The 14642-nt window shown below is 40.9% G+C and overlaps 1 protein-coding gene across 5 annotated transcripts in view; it reads left to right on the top strand.

Annotated features, from left to right (window-relative positions):
- BABAM2 (BRISC and BRCA1 A complex member 2) overlaps positions 1 to 14642 on the top strand; it is a 337614-nt gene that overhangs the window by 270252 nt on the left and 52720 nt on the right. The window lies entirely within an intron of this gene.

Below are 14642 nucleotides of genomic sequence, written 5' to 3'. Positions count from 1 at the left end.
CAGGACTAAGTACTGATTTTGCCCCAGATCCCTAAGTGACCCGCTCAAGGATTGAACGCACAACCCTGGGTTTAGCAGGCCAATGCTCAAACCACTGAGCTATCCCTCCCCCTAGTCTAGTAGACAAAAAAATAAACAGTACCTTTGAGGTTGGGAACTAAAGTTTAGACAAAGCCAGACTAGAAGTAAGGTGCATGGTTTTCGCAATTTGGGTAATTAACCATTGGAACAACTTACCTAGGGATGTGATGGATTCTCCATCACTGGAAGTCTTTAAATCAAGACTGGATATATTTCTGAAAGATATGCTAGAGCTTAAACAAAAACTATAGGCTTTATGAAAAAATTACTAGGTAAGGTTCTGTGGCCTGCATTGTGCAGGAGATCAAACTAGATGATATCAGTAATTCCTTCTGGCCTTTATATGCATGAATTTTAGAAACACAGAAATATAGAGAGTGTTTGGTTTGGGCAAGAGTATCTGTGCTCTGCCCTCAGACTGTCCATTATCTTACCCTTTATCTATTTATTTTTGACCAATACTCTTCTCTTCTCTGTGGTGTCATTTAGTGTAAAACAATGATAAATGCCACACTGTGGCTACAAGTATTGTATTATGTTAGCCCTTTAGTGCTGAAATATTCTTAGTTGTATTCTTTCTTTTTTCTTTCATTTGGGCCAGTTTCTCCTATAAGAACACTGATGGTGGTGTCTAAATAGAAGCTTGCTAAATGCAAGAGACTATAATCATTTTAGACTCTAAAGAAAACATCTGATCCTATTATTTATGAACTCTAGAAAATTTGAAACTGGATGTAATTCCCACGATAACTGTAGGATTTACAGCATAAGCCAGTAAAGAAGGTCCAGTTGGACGGGTCAACCTTTCGTTATACATTCACTCACATTCCTTTCCCACTCCATGCTCTCAGAGACCAGGGGTGTCCTATTGACTGTTCCTTCACTTTCTGCATCATTCTCCCCATCTCTTCCCCCAACCCTCCCCAGCCTTCTTCATCCCTATTGTCTTTAGTTTTGTTTCAAGTTGTATTAAATTAAAGTTTTCCATGGAGCTGTTTATTGCCTTCAGAGAAGAAAGCCTGGTATTAGCCCTAATAAACATTGAAGTAGCTAAGTTTCACAAGAGTCAAAATTCAAACTTCTGCTGAACGGTAGAGCAGTTTTTAATTGTTAAGTAATATTCAGAGCTCTCTACTTATGACTGTAGAGCCCTTGAGAGATATGATTATAACAGAACAGCTTGTCACAATGAATTAGCTCCATGACCTTGTAAATTGTGCAGTAGCTTATCTGTGCAAGTCATTGCATCACTTGCTTGTTGAATAACCCACTGCATAACTTAAATAAGTTACATGTACGAACAGATATTGCAATGAAATCACTGAAACCTGCATTTATTTCCTGATTGAACTAATGCAGACTTTCATCTCTTTACCGCTGAAATGGTTGAATATTTATCAGCCTGTTGTTAAAATGTCTACCACAGATAGGTTTAAGTTGAAAAAAATGTTATACTTTATATATTTACTATATGGAAAACATTCTTCAAAGAATAAATGAAGTATAAGTGAGAAAAAGAGGAACTGTGCAAATGTGCAGAAGGCATGGTGGCAAACCAAGTAAAAGGAATAAGATTCTTTATTAAAATAGATTTGCAGCTCATGTAGACATACCCACGCAGGCATTCATTTAGCTAGCTCACTAAAAATAGCACTGAGGTTTTGGTGGCACAGGCTTTAGTGTGGGTTGCACAAATGACTATGTACCCAGGATTCATAGAGAAAGTAGCCTGAGTTAAGTGAAAAAGTGAAGGACCGAAACTGTAAAAGGTAAATTGGATTTTAAAATAATATTACACTGGTACAGAATACTGTACTTTACATACACTATTATAATATTTTATTAAAATCTTTTTTCTGTTGACTCAACTCAGGATTTATATCTACTGGAACCCCCGCCTCTGCTCCAGAACAGTCTCACATGATAAAAAGTACAGTATTGTATAGTACTTACGGAATAAAGGGCACAGTAAGGGAAGTCTGTACAGCTTATCTTGCAATATAGGAGAGCTATCTAATTGCAGACTTTAGCAACTATTTTAATCTAATCATTAAGTGAATCTCTCAAAGTTAGGTCAAAATGAGGTCACAGGAACTGTTGTTTTAGTGGTTTAGTTCTAAGAGTTAATCAAGTGTTTTCAAATACATAAGAGAAGAAATGAACATTAAGAGAAGTTCATGTTCATTCACTTGGGAGAGGAAGTCATTAACTAAGTTTAATGTTAATGGTGGTATAGTTGAAGAGTAACTCTATTCCCTTTACTACTGTTTTATGACACTGATGTTTTTTCTTTAGTTTTGTAAATAAGATGATTCATTTTCAGAGACTTAAAGGGTCTCTCTTTCCTTGGCTGTGTACCCATGCCTCACATTAATGTTAATGCAGATTTCATGGATGTATGTCCAAGGTTGAATAGACCTCTGGATATGGACATGAGTGAGAATGTGTTATGTAATTTTTTTGGAAACTTGATCTTTACTGTAGATGTGCGTTTAGCATTTCAGCACAAATGAGATTGGTAGAAGACGGAAGGATTGGAAATAGTAATAAAAGTATCAGTGATGAATTAGTGGTTGTTGGCTTCTTATAATGGAGGATTTGGAAGGATACATGTTTAAATGGAAAGGTCTTGCTTTCTTCCTCCATATATGATCTTGTACCAGCGAGCATGGTAGCTTCCTCCAAGTATATTGGTAGCTTCCAGCAAGTGTGTACTTTGTGAGCAATCACAGACTTTTTTGAAGCTGTTGGGCACACTTCACTTGAGCAAAATGAAAAAAACAATTAAGTTCTATTATGTAGTAAAATAGCTGGAGCACTGGAAGTTACCACCCAAAGTATTGGCCAAATGAAAGGCCTGAGCAAAGAATTAACTTGGTAAGAATTAGAGGGTTTCACTGGGAACTGATTGCAAAAGCAGGGGCTGGGGTATTAATTTGATTTTAGCTGTGTGTGTTAGAAGAAGAAAGCAGCCAGAAAAATAAGGACAAAGCCAGAGAAGCACAGATAGCATGACCCTGAGAGGAAGCTAAGAGAGAGAGATTATACTGGACAGAGCTCTGTTTGGAAGGGAGGCTAATAGCCAGCAAGGACACTGCCTGCTCTGTTTGTGCATACTGTGTTCAGAGAAACAGGTGTTTGTGTCCATGTTTTGTAAATAAACAGGATTGCACAAAGTGAATACCTGACTCTACCATCAATTTCACCTCCTAATGGAAGCATCCTGCAAGTCCTCAAATACTGGCCAACCATTCAGACCAAAAAGGCAACCTATTGTACTGTTTGGTGTCTGGTCATATTTGAATCTAGTTGGCTTACTTAACAAAGAATTGTTGCTTTCCCTTGGCATGTATTTCTGTTGTCCTTTCTGAAGTTGCTTTGCAGATTCCTAGTCCAGGAGTTACATACCTTGCCACGCAAATCACAGAACCATGTAAAGCAGTAAAGTCTCTAAGGGACAGGCAAGTGGAGATGGTAATTTGGAACCAAGAACATAAAAGAGAATGCTGTCTGTCAGCAGATTTGGTTATGAAGCTAATCCCTCTCTCTTCTTGTGTGGAGTTAAATATTAGAAGTAGAGAGTGGCTAGCAAGTAGGGTCCTGGTCTATGACTAGAGCTCCTAGGTGCTACCACAATTCAAATAATGATAAAAATAATAATGTTAATGAGTTTGATAGTTTGGGGATCTTGTCAGTTTTTCCTCCCATGTGGGACTTGTTCCCATAACATTGGGTGCTGAAAAGAAAATAGTCTTCAAGAATTGTTCCTCTGAGTCAGTCAAAATGTCTGCCAGCAGTCGTAACTAATGCCTAAAATTCCAAGCAGATCATCTGATGGTTCCTGCTCTCCTTGGTGTTTTGAACTTGATTGGCTCCACCTCCTCCATGGGATGTTGTGTGAGAAAAGCACCTTCAGCTAAATACCTGGGAAAACAGGCAGTCCTGTGGCCCAGGTCATCTTGCAAATAGAGGACAGGAGTTACAGCAGTTAGATTCTGTATTTACTTGAGATAGTTGGCACACCATCTTGATGGTTCTGTGTTTTTAATTAAATATTTTAAATTTTTGTTTTATAAATTAAATCTTTCTTGGTTATATTATGGTTCTTCTTATTTTGTTTGTGGCAATGTGGCTTCAAGAAGAGAGGTGAAAGGTTGCAGAAGGGCGAATTTGTGGAAATGAAAGGGACGAGACAAAGAAAGCAAGTGCACTATGATATAGGGAGCAAGGCGGAGGAGGAGGGTGTGATGCACACTGATTAAGAGAAGGGAAAGTAGGGCAGCAGAAGGTAGGTCAAGTATAATAACAAAAACAATGGTTTAAAAGTCAGAAGCTCAGTACTGACGTAGAGTGAAGTCAGAAGTCTGCTACGGTTGTGATAGGATAGCTTTTTGCTGTTAGTGATAGATAGTCAGGAAAAGCTAGAGCTTTTCCAGGGCCAATCCTGGAAATCTGAGGCTAGCAATGGTTCCAGGAGGCCACTGGGATCAGTTCTTGGGAGTGATTCCTTGACAGTGGAGTCAGCAAGGAGGGATAAGCTGGCAAACCCAATTCCCTTCTCTGGCTCCCTGCCATTTGCTCCCAGTAATGTTTATTCTTTGGTGTCTGATCCTAAAATTCACCCTTGTGTAGAGAGCATCTGCACAAAGCTTATGACCATCTAAATCCCACATAAGTCCTCACAATAAGGTTGAAGTGGAATTTACTTGCTACGTAGGTTCTTGAGCATAGGGTGAATGTCACCTGTTGAGTTCAGTGGGAATTGCAAGTATTCCCCACCTCTGAGGATCAGGCACTGTGGTGCGAAATTGATTTTAGTCACAGACAAGCTGCTCTGTTCATCACTTACCTGGGTGCAGTCCGAGGCTAAACACAGAACTGAACTGCAGTATTGTGTGTGGAGACTGAACTGGCCTTTTGCTACCAAGTTTCCATCATTGCTAGGTCTGTCACCTAGCTGTAGTTTCAAATTTGTATTGAATCATAAATAATTATATAACCTCATTATTATCTATTGAGAATATTTAGGCATCATGTTCCTATGATTCCTTGCTGGATGTTAATATTCTATGAGCTGAATGACATTTTGTAGACCTTAGTGCTTTGTGTTTGAGGCTAGTAAAGTTGAAGGCAGAGATGGTTTGTCTCCTTTTATTCTGTTCACTGGTGTTCATGTTAGATTGATATAAATCTATGTCAATAGTTTTAAGTAGATTTTGTTAATAACAGAGGGTTGAGATGTGGAAACCATACAAGGTGAAAAGTAAATTAGATTTTAAAATTCTTTGGTTTTATGGCAGTGATAGTAGACACAAGCATTTTTTGGTAAAATGTCAGTTTCCATTGTCAGTGTCTGTCATTTCAAGGAAATATATGTATGGTTTGTATTTTTTTAAGCTTTTCCTTTTTTTATTATATTGCCCTGGATATTTTAAGCTCATTATTTAGTATTGCTTCATCTGCTTTGAAATGGAAACTACAAGCTCTTTAACAAGTGGATAGAAAAGTCATCAACTTTCACAGTAGCTTCTTTTACTCTGAAAAGTGACAACGTAGAAATGTCACTACTTAACAGTCTATCTAGACCACTATTACCATAATGAACAATTACCTCACAAACACTAATAAAGTTATCCTCAAAGATCACATGTGAGGTCGGGAAGATGTATTATCCCTACTTTACAGGTGTGGAACTCAGAGATAGAGAGATTAAGTGAAAACAGCAAGGAGTCCCTGTGGCACTTTAGAGACTAACAAATTGATTTGGGCATAAGCTTTTGTGGGATATAATCCACTTCATCAGATGCATGGAGTGGAAAATACAGTAAGCAGGTATAAATATACAGCACATGAAAAGATGGGAGCTACCTTACCAAGTGGGGGGTCAGTGCTAACGAGGCCAGTTCAATTAAGTGATTTCCCTTAGGTCACGTAGGAAATATGTGACAGAACTGGGAATTAAATACTGATTTCCAGAGTCCTAGTTCAGTGCCTAAACAGCAAGACTAGTTTTCCTCTCCAACTTTGCTTCCTGTGTGTATTCAAAATTATATATATTCACTTTCTAAGACAGTAAGCTTTTAGCACTTTACCATGTTATCACTACAAAGCCAATATACTTCTTGTATCAGCAACAGAATTGTGAAGTAAATGCCAATTGCAGAGCCAAATTTTCACTTGTGACACATGTGCCACAACTAAAGGAAGTGAGGTGGCACAGATGCAACTCAAGATGTAATCTGCAGGCACTAGAGTATGTGGAAGTAACTGGAGTGGAATTTGAAGACAATTGGATTGTGCGAGTGTAATTTAGAGTATAATTTGAAAACAATGAGATTGCATGGGAGTGAAATTGGAAGAGGGTGAGGTTACACAGTTGTCATTGAGAGCAAAGTTTGGATTTTAGGAACTTTATTTCTGGTGGTGAAACATGAGCAGAAAACAACTCATTTTGATTTTCAGCTCCCAGGCTGAGTTTGAAACACTAGCAGAAGAAAAAAATCATTACTTGTAAACTGAGTAAAATTAATAAGGAACCATTAAGAAAGACTGCCATTTTTACACAGACACTTGTCAGAGGGGAAAGACACTTTAAATGCCTCCGTATTCTACTGAAATGCTATTCAGAACTTCTCAACAAATTGCAAAGGCTTTCTCTCTCCTCTGACAGTGTCAGTGCCAAAAGAAGGATAAATACCTCTTTTCTCCAGCAGTGGGACATCATAGTCCCAAATCTATGCTAAGTTTGAGCACAGATTTTTCTTACTGATAGAAACTACTGCTGTATTTACAGTGCAGACTTCAAATGGCTCAAATAGGCAGGATTCAGCTTTATAGAGCAGCAGTGTCTCATCACTGCTAGGAGGAGTTGCTATAGAAACTGGTGCACCAGAAACAATAAAAAGAAGTGGAAGCCGGAGGAGGAAAGCCTTGGGAATTTAAAAAAAAAAAAAAAGAGAGAGAGAGAGTGATGAAAAAATGTCATTAAGACATGGCATGCACATGACAGACAGCAAACCCACCCCCCCACCCCCCCCCACCCAATCCCACTGGAGAGAATTATATAAGCGTTAGAGACAGAAAAACATATTCGGTTATCCATTCCATTTCCCTGGGGCCAATACAGACTAGTTCCCTATGGTACATTTACTGGTATTTTGTCCAGTGTAGTGTTTAAAAGTCCAAAGCAGTAAGGTTTAATGGGGATGGGGGATAATGTCACTCAAAAGATAGAAGTGATTATAAAGCATTTGCCAGGTTAGTTTTACAATATCCTATCATATGCTTTTCCATTATCACTGGAGACTGTTTGAATAGACTCTTAATTTGTGCTGTGAACTATTTCCCCTATATAACTAAACAAAGGATACAGAAACTCTGTTTAAAGCACGTGTTTTAAATGTATCGTTTTCACAAGCTAGAAGGCACAGTCTTTCTATAAAGTCATCCCAAATTGCACTGCAATTATTTTGTATTATAAGAATGCGGTAGTAAAAAAAACCCCAAAGTTCAGTAGATCTACCACTAACAATAAATAAGGTAAAATCTATTCAGGAACTGAGTTTGTGTCTTGAAAAGTCCCTTTGAAGTATATAACCTCTTCTGGTGTGTGTAGCCCGTAAAGCTAGCTTTAGCATTTATTTTATTCAGCAGTAATACAAGGAACCTACAGGCCTGTATCCTGTAAGACATTGGCGTCAGCAGTTAGCATGAGACTTGAGGCCTATGAACTTTGGCACAGATAAATGGTCCAATGGTCACCTCTAAGTTTTGTGGAACAGGAAATAGAGTGTGGAAAGGGAAATTTTGTTCATAATGACATCAGCAAACCACAGGAACATGAGCTAACATCAGCTTCTGGATAGAACATCCACAGTTATCTGACCACAAGAGTGCCATGGCAACAAATTGACGTATATGATAGTAAGTCGAGATAATTAATATACTATCTATAGGAGAATGACACCCTAACACTTGTAAGATGAGGAAATACAAATAAGGAAGAGGGGAGAAACCCCTACTGAATATACATTAGAGGTAGTGGCATCGGCATAACTTTTTATAAAATTGTATCACAGGCTGGGTGCAGTAGGACAGAGGGAGAGTTGTAGCCCTTGTGAGGTGCCAGGATGATGGCCACTGGTGATGATGAGGAAGGTGATGGTGACAAGGAAGATCATGGCTAACATTTCAGGTTTTTCTGCAAGGGATGGTGTTGAGTATATGGATGTTCAGATGTACATTCTGTATTATCTCACTCAACCTTACTAGGGGTATGTCTACATCTACAATTTTGCAGCGCTGGTTGTTACAGCTGTATTAGTACAGCTGTATAGGGCCAGCGCTGCAGAGTGGCCACACTTACAGCAACCAGCGCTGCAAGTGGTGTTAGATGTGGCCACACTGCAGCGCTGTTGGGCGGCTTGCAGGGGGGTTCGGGGAACGCGAGAGCAAACCACGGGGAAGGAGACCTGCTTGCAGGGGGGTTCGCGGAACGCGAGAGCACACCGCGGGGAAGCAGGTCTCCTTCCCCGCGGTGTGCTCTCGCGTTCCCCGAACCCCCCTGCAAGCAGGTCTCCTTCCCCGCGGTTTTCTCCGGTGTTCCCCGAACCCCCTCGCAAGCAGGTCTCCTTCCCCGCAGTTTGCTCCGGTGTTCCCCGAACCCCCCCGCAAGCAGGTCTCCTTCCCCGCGGTTTGCTCCGGTGTTCCCCGAACCCCCCCGCAAGCAGGTCTCCTTCCCCGCGGTTTGCTCTCGCGTTCCCCGAACCCCCCTGCAAGCAGGTCTCCTTCCCCGCGGTTTGCAGGGGGGTTCGGGGAACGCGAGAGCAAACCGCGGGGAAGGAGACCTGCTTGCGGGGGGGTTCGGGGAACGCGAGAGCAAACCGCGGGGAAGGATACCTGCTTGATTACCAGAGAGGCTTCCTCAGGTATGCTGGGATACCTGCTTATTCCACGGAGGTCAAGAAAAACGCTGGTGAGTGTCTACACCTGATGACCAGCGCTGGATCACCAGCGCTGGATCCTCTACACCCGAGGTTCGACCGGGTGTACGGCCAGCGCTGCAAACAGGGAGTTGCAGCGCTGGTAATGCCCTGCAGATGTGTACACCTCCTAAGTTGCAGCACTGTAACCCCTCACCAGCGCTGCAACTTTGTGGTGTAGACAAGGCCTGAGTTAGAGTGTTTGTGACTTTGCTAAATGTATTAATAAACAATTGTAAATACTGAAGAGTTCCTATAGTGTGAGTATTGCAACTGTGCACATCAGGGTTCCCCACTGTACTGTAATTTTAATAATACTGGGCCTGATCTTGGGACAAGAACCTGTTAAACCTCAGAGTGATAACTGGGAATTCTTAAGTAATCAATATAATTAATACACAGTCGTTAGATCAGGCTACATTTGACAAGGACTGAATAGTGTTTTGGCATTGTGGCCGTGTCCAATCTGATGCTTTCCGTAAAGTTTTGCACCACTGCACTATTACTAGTGCTGCTCTCCTGGTGATGGTAACAGTGGGAGCTCTAGTGTAGACAAAGCACTAGTACTTTTACCACCACATCATCTATCTCTGGTAGGTGGCCAAATAGCAAGTCTGAAAAATCAGGATGGGGTGGGAGTAATAGGCACCTATATATGCAAAGCCCCGAATATCAGGACTGTCCCTATAAAATTGGGACATCTGGTCAGCTTAATCTATGTTCAGATCAAATCTAGATGACACAATAGTAAAAATACCGTGGTCACCAACACTTGGTCTACACTATAGCTTCCATTGTTACTACGACTGGTAGGAATTGTAAGAAAAATCTCAGTATAGATATGGCAGTGGCAAAATGTTGTTCAGTCATTCTCAAACCAGAAAGAGTTACACACTTCTAAAGAACCGTTTTTATAGGAGATACATAAATTCCGACTCAGTGTAATCCACAAGATAAACAAGTTCAAACTCCATAATATGCAGAAATAGTTTATTCCAACTTAAGTCATTGTTTCCATTATTCAGAGATACACATGGGCTATGGAAAAACATTATAATCAAAAATAACCACTTCTGTATTTTAGACTTCGAGTTGGCCTTCTGCAAAGATGCTTTATGCAGTCATAAGAGATGTTTGGGGAGGAACAAGTTGAATGGCTCAAAATCTTAAAAATGAGATGTATAACCTTGCTCTTCTCGGTCACCAGTTCAAATCTAACTGAGGCTTATAGTGATTGAAAGCCATTCCTGTCCAATATGAAAAGAGTTGGAGGCCTTTGTCCGTTTCAAAAAGAGCATGTTCCCGTCACAATACCCACCACCAAAGTTGTCATTAGTTGATCCTTTGCTGACAGTTTCCACAGAGAGGCCAAGAACTGAATGAGCATACAGCGCTAACCTTCTCCTCCAGAGGTGCCTGGCTGGATTAAAGCTGACTGAGGCAAAGATCGATCAACATTCCCCTCCTCCCCTTCCCATTCCATTGGATTGTCCATAACCCCTCTAGCAAACTCACCTTCTGAGCCTTTCAATGGACTCCTGACTTACTTCCTAATCCTGAATACTTGATCTTCCTATCAACTGAGGCAGGAAAATTTCACATGGTTGTAAGGGTCCGCCATTCCACAGATCTTGTTTCAGGACTGGGTCCTCAATGAGTAGTAGTCTTCCTTCTGTGTCATTATTAAATTAATGCTCCAGCATGATGCTAAGGGGTGTGAATTTCAGACACAATGTAAATCCTGGATATTGCCAACATAGAATTAAGGACTCCACTTAAAAAGACACACTTCTGGTTTTTTTAATCTTCTACTGTTATTCCTACACCCAAGATTAATATATAACTCAAAGACTTAAAGAGAAAACATACATTTCTCTCTATATTTCAGTTGAATGTTGTACATTTGACAGCATTTTGTGCATAATCAATTTCATTCTTTCAGCTGGAAAGGCAATCAGTTCTCCACGCTGTCTGTGTGCATCTTTCACACAGCAACAAGAGAAAGAAAATCGTTTTTCAAAATAATAAAATGTGATTACAAAAGCACAAAACTGGCGGGGGCCTCAGGGGCATGTGGAGCACTATGAACTGCTTCTAATTCACTTTTTAAATCTACTGGGTTGTAGATTTCCTGTTGACAGTGTTCCCCTGAAGATCCTATGAACCTTCTGCAGCAGAGGGGATATTAGTCCCAATATATTTACCGAATTCTAACCCAGGTGACCCTACAGACCTACTTTGCCCCAGTAGTTTCAGTTGAATGTTATTCTTCATTCTTTCGCCTTCTCCCTTAAAAATATTACCACTGTAGTGTCACTGACATAGAATGCTGCTGCATTTCCAACCAATTGATAAGTTTACTTCATTGTTTGGCAGTGACTCCTGTACATATGGACGAGAATCACCCCTTCATTCTGCACTTTGAACCAGCAGAACTTAAGCTTCCGGTTTTCAGCAGCAGAAAATCAAGGGAGAAGTGGTGGGCTACAGTAGCCAAACCAGTTATAAACCCTGTTCCACTGAGGGATCTTGACCCAGCCACCGCAAAGCCAAACATGCTGGTGACTAGGCCAAGTCAGGGCCATTCAGGAGGTGCACTGAATCAGCAGATCTTTTAAGGAGCCTTCACCAGTGGAGCTCCCGCTAGAACTTCATGGAAGCTGCTTTCTTTAGAAAAACCCAGTTGGAGAAGGAATAGTGGTACTATCACCTGTCTTCTCCCAGTGGTGAAAGCCTTCCCTGGTGTAACTGCCCTAACCTATGCAGACGATACAATGTTCCTGTCCCTGCACCTATGGTCTGAATCTGGTCCATGATCTGTAAAGCATATACACCTCTTTCATGAGGAAAGGTATTATATACAATTCATGGTCTTATTGGATCATGTTACATATTTTGTCCTTTAAATGTTATCTTATTCTTACAAGGAAATATACATATATAGCATATCAGAACAGAAGCAGGAGTAAATACTAAACAATTATCACTATAAGAGTCTAGCCAGTGTTCAGGTTAGCTCGCCTGGTGTGTCTCTTATACACCTCAAATAAAGTGTGTGTGTTTATTCCTCTAAAAAAAAATTCAAACTCTCAGTCAGTCATGTGGGTGGTAGACCGTCTACATAATCCCCAATGTTTCTCTGTATTACTGTTCTCTCTACCAGAACAGAAGTGCATTTGTATTTCTGATCTCCGCCCGCTGCAGGAGGTTTCATTCCCTCATTACATAGTGTATGAAAGTATGGAGGTGGAACAATCCTTTCAATGAAATGTGATAGAATGAATTCATTCCACCCAAATGTCCAAAAAATAAACGAATGCTTAGCACTTTTCATTGAGCCTCCCAGTGCCCTTGTGTGGTATGTATGTTGGTATTACTAGCTCCATTTTACAGCTTTGGAAACATATTGCTCTAACAAACACTAAGTGCTTTTGTCTGTATGCACAGTTAGACCGAGGCAAGTTGGCATCTGAATCAACCTCACATTAACCTACCGTGGACTGACTGGCACGTGTTAACAGTTCATTAATACACTATGAGCTCATCCCATTTCAAAGAGGACTAGATAAAAATGTTTTACCGAACTGTTATCGTGTATCAGCAGGGTCCACATGGCCCGCTCAGCAGGATAGTTCAGGGTGGATTCACACTCCAGCTTGCAGTGCTGTAATGGTTCATGTAGAGAAGCTCTAAGACTAAGGCCTGGTCTACACCCCAGAGTTAGGTCAATGTAAGGCAGGTCACGTTGACCTAACTCTGTAGCCGTCTACACTAAAATATAGCTCCCACTGATGTATCTTACCCACTATGCCGACTTAATAACTCCACCTTCGTAAGAGGCATGGTAGTTAGGTCAACACGTCAGTGTAGACACTGTGTTGCTCACATCGACTGTTGCTGCCTTTCAGAAACAGTCCCACAATGCTCCCCTTAAGTCAAGTTGACATACAGCCACCGCAATAATGGAATCGGTTTTACATGTCCACACTCTGCAGTTAAACGACACTTGCAGTTAAATTGGTGCAAGTGCTCCTGGTGAGGAAGTGCACTGCCGACACACGGAGCATAGTGTGGACATGTAAAACCAATTCCATTACTGCAGTGGCTGTATGTCAGCATGACTTAGGTCGGCTTAATTTAGCACTGTATATGTGCCTTAAGAATTTGAGTCTTGCCCGCTATGTAGGAAGTCACTGTTAAAGGATATTCAGCCCCTTGCTCTAACCACTAAACCACGTTACTGTCTCTGTCTTTAAAAAGTTAGATAAATATCAAGAATTGATTTATTTGGTAGCCATGCTGTCAGATATACAGTATATCTCTCATTTCTTCTCATAGCATTTAGCATAGAAGTAATTTTTTCTTTTGTCCTCTGCTACAGTATTGCTGAGGCAGTCATGTTCATGTGTTGTACTGCAAATTCTTTACGAATAGGTAATGGGAGGGTTCCAGTCAAATATATTGTGGAGATAAAAGATAGGGTGAAACCATTCCAATTTCTTTTTATATGATCTGAGTATCTTATCTTCTCTTTGAGATTTATAAACATGAGAGACAAGTGCAGCCTGGAAGAGGGGGCTGGAAGTGTGAATTGGGGGTGTTGTAATATAGAACAAATTCTGGGTTGCTTATAGATAGTAAATTATTAACACGCTGGAACTCTTCTTTAAAAGAGAAAAAGTGTTTCCTCTCCTTTTTCTCTTTGGTTTATTTATCTTGCTTGCAAGATGACACTGAAATGAAAAGATCTACATAGGACCCTATTGTTACAACTTTAGATGTACCTAGTTTCTAGAAAAATAACCTTCAACTGCACTGCCCATGGGGGCACATTTTACAGTTCTATAAGTCAGTAATGAATCACTGTGTTTCACTGGCTGACTTTCATAGTCTATTTCATGTTTCACAATCCAAGGTTTGTTTTATAAGGTTTCTTATTTTGCAGGTAAAATGTACAAATACTCAGGCTCAATCTTTATTTTAAAATCTAAATGTAAGCCCTAGGGAGAGAGGGCAGTTAATTAAAGAGGTGCATAGAGGGATAACAGTGGGTAAGGAGATGAAATAAGGGGAAAATGTAGACCGGATATAAGGAAATTGATACAGATTAGGCAGGGCTGCACAGATGTCTTCGGAGGCCTGGGACAAAATCTGAAATGAAGGCCTCCTCACCCTTCCAAAAAAAATTACCACTGAAGGGAGGCCCAGGAGGCAAGGGGTTGGTTTGGAGAGTCAGCCAGCCTACACTCATGCTGCAGCACTGTCTCAGCTCCTGTCCCATGGGGCTGGGCTCCGCTCCCCACTCCAGGTGTTGCAAGGTGTGCGAGGTCACAGCACCACCCAGGTTTGGCCTGGTGGGCCAAATCTGAGTAGTGTTGTGACCCCACACCTCAGGTCACAATGTCACTTGGTTTGGGGGCCTTCTCAAACAGAGGGGCCTGGAGCAAAATGCCTTATTTGCCTCATACCCCACCCTAGGCAATTCTGTGATTAGGCCTTGAATTACCCTTGTAGTAAGACTAAAGCCTGGTCTACATTAGAAAGTCATACCAACAAAACTCTCCATTCTTCAGTAAAGTT

The sequence above is a fragment of the Gopherus flavomarginatus genome, chromosome 4 (genome assembly GCF_025201925.1).
Source record: "Gopherus flavomarginatus isolate rGopFla2 chromosome 4, rGopFla2.mat.asm, whole genome shotgun sequence".
NCBI classification, from domain to species: Eukaryota; Metazoa; Chordata; order Testudines; family Testudinidae; genus Gopherus; species Gopherus flavomarginatus.
Note: the sequence above shows the minus strand (reverse complement) of the source record. Positions and strands in the feature narration are given on the sequence as shown.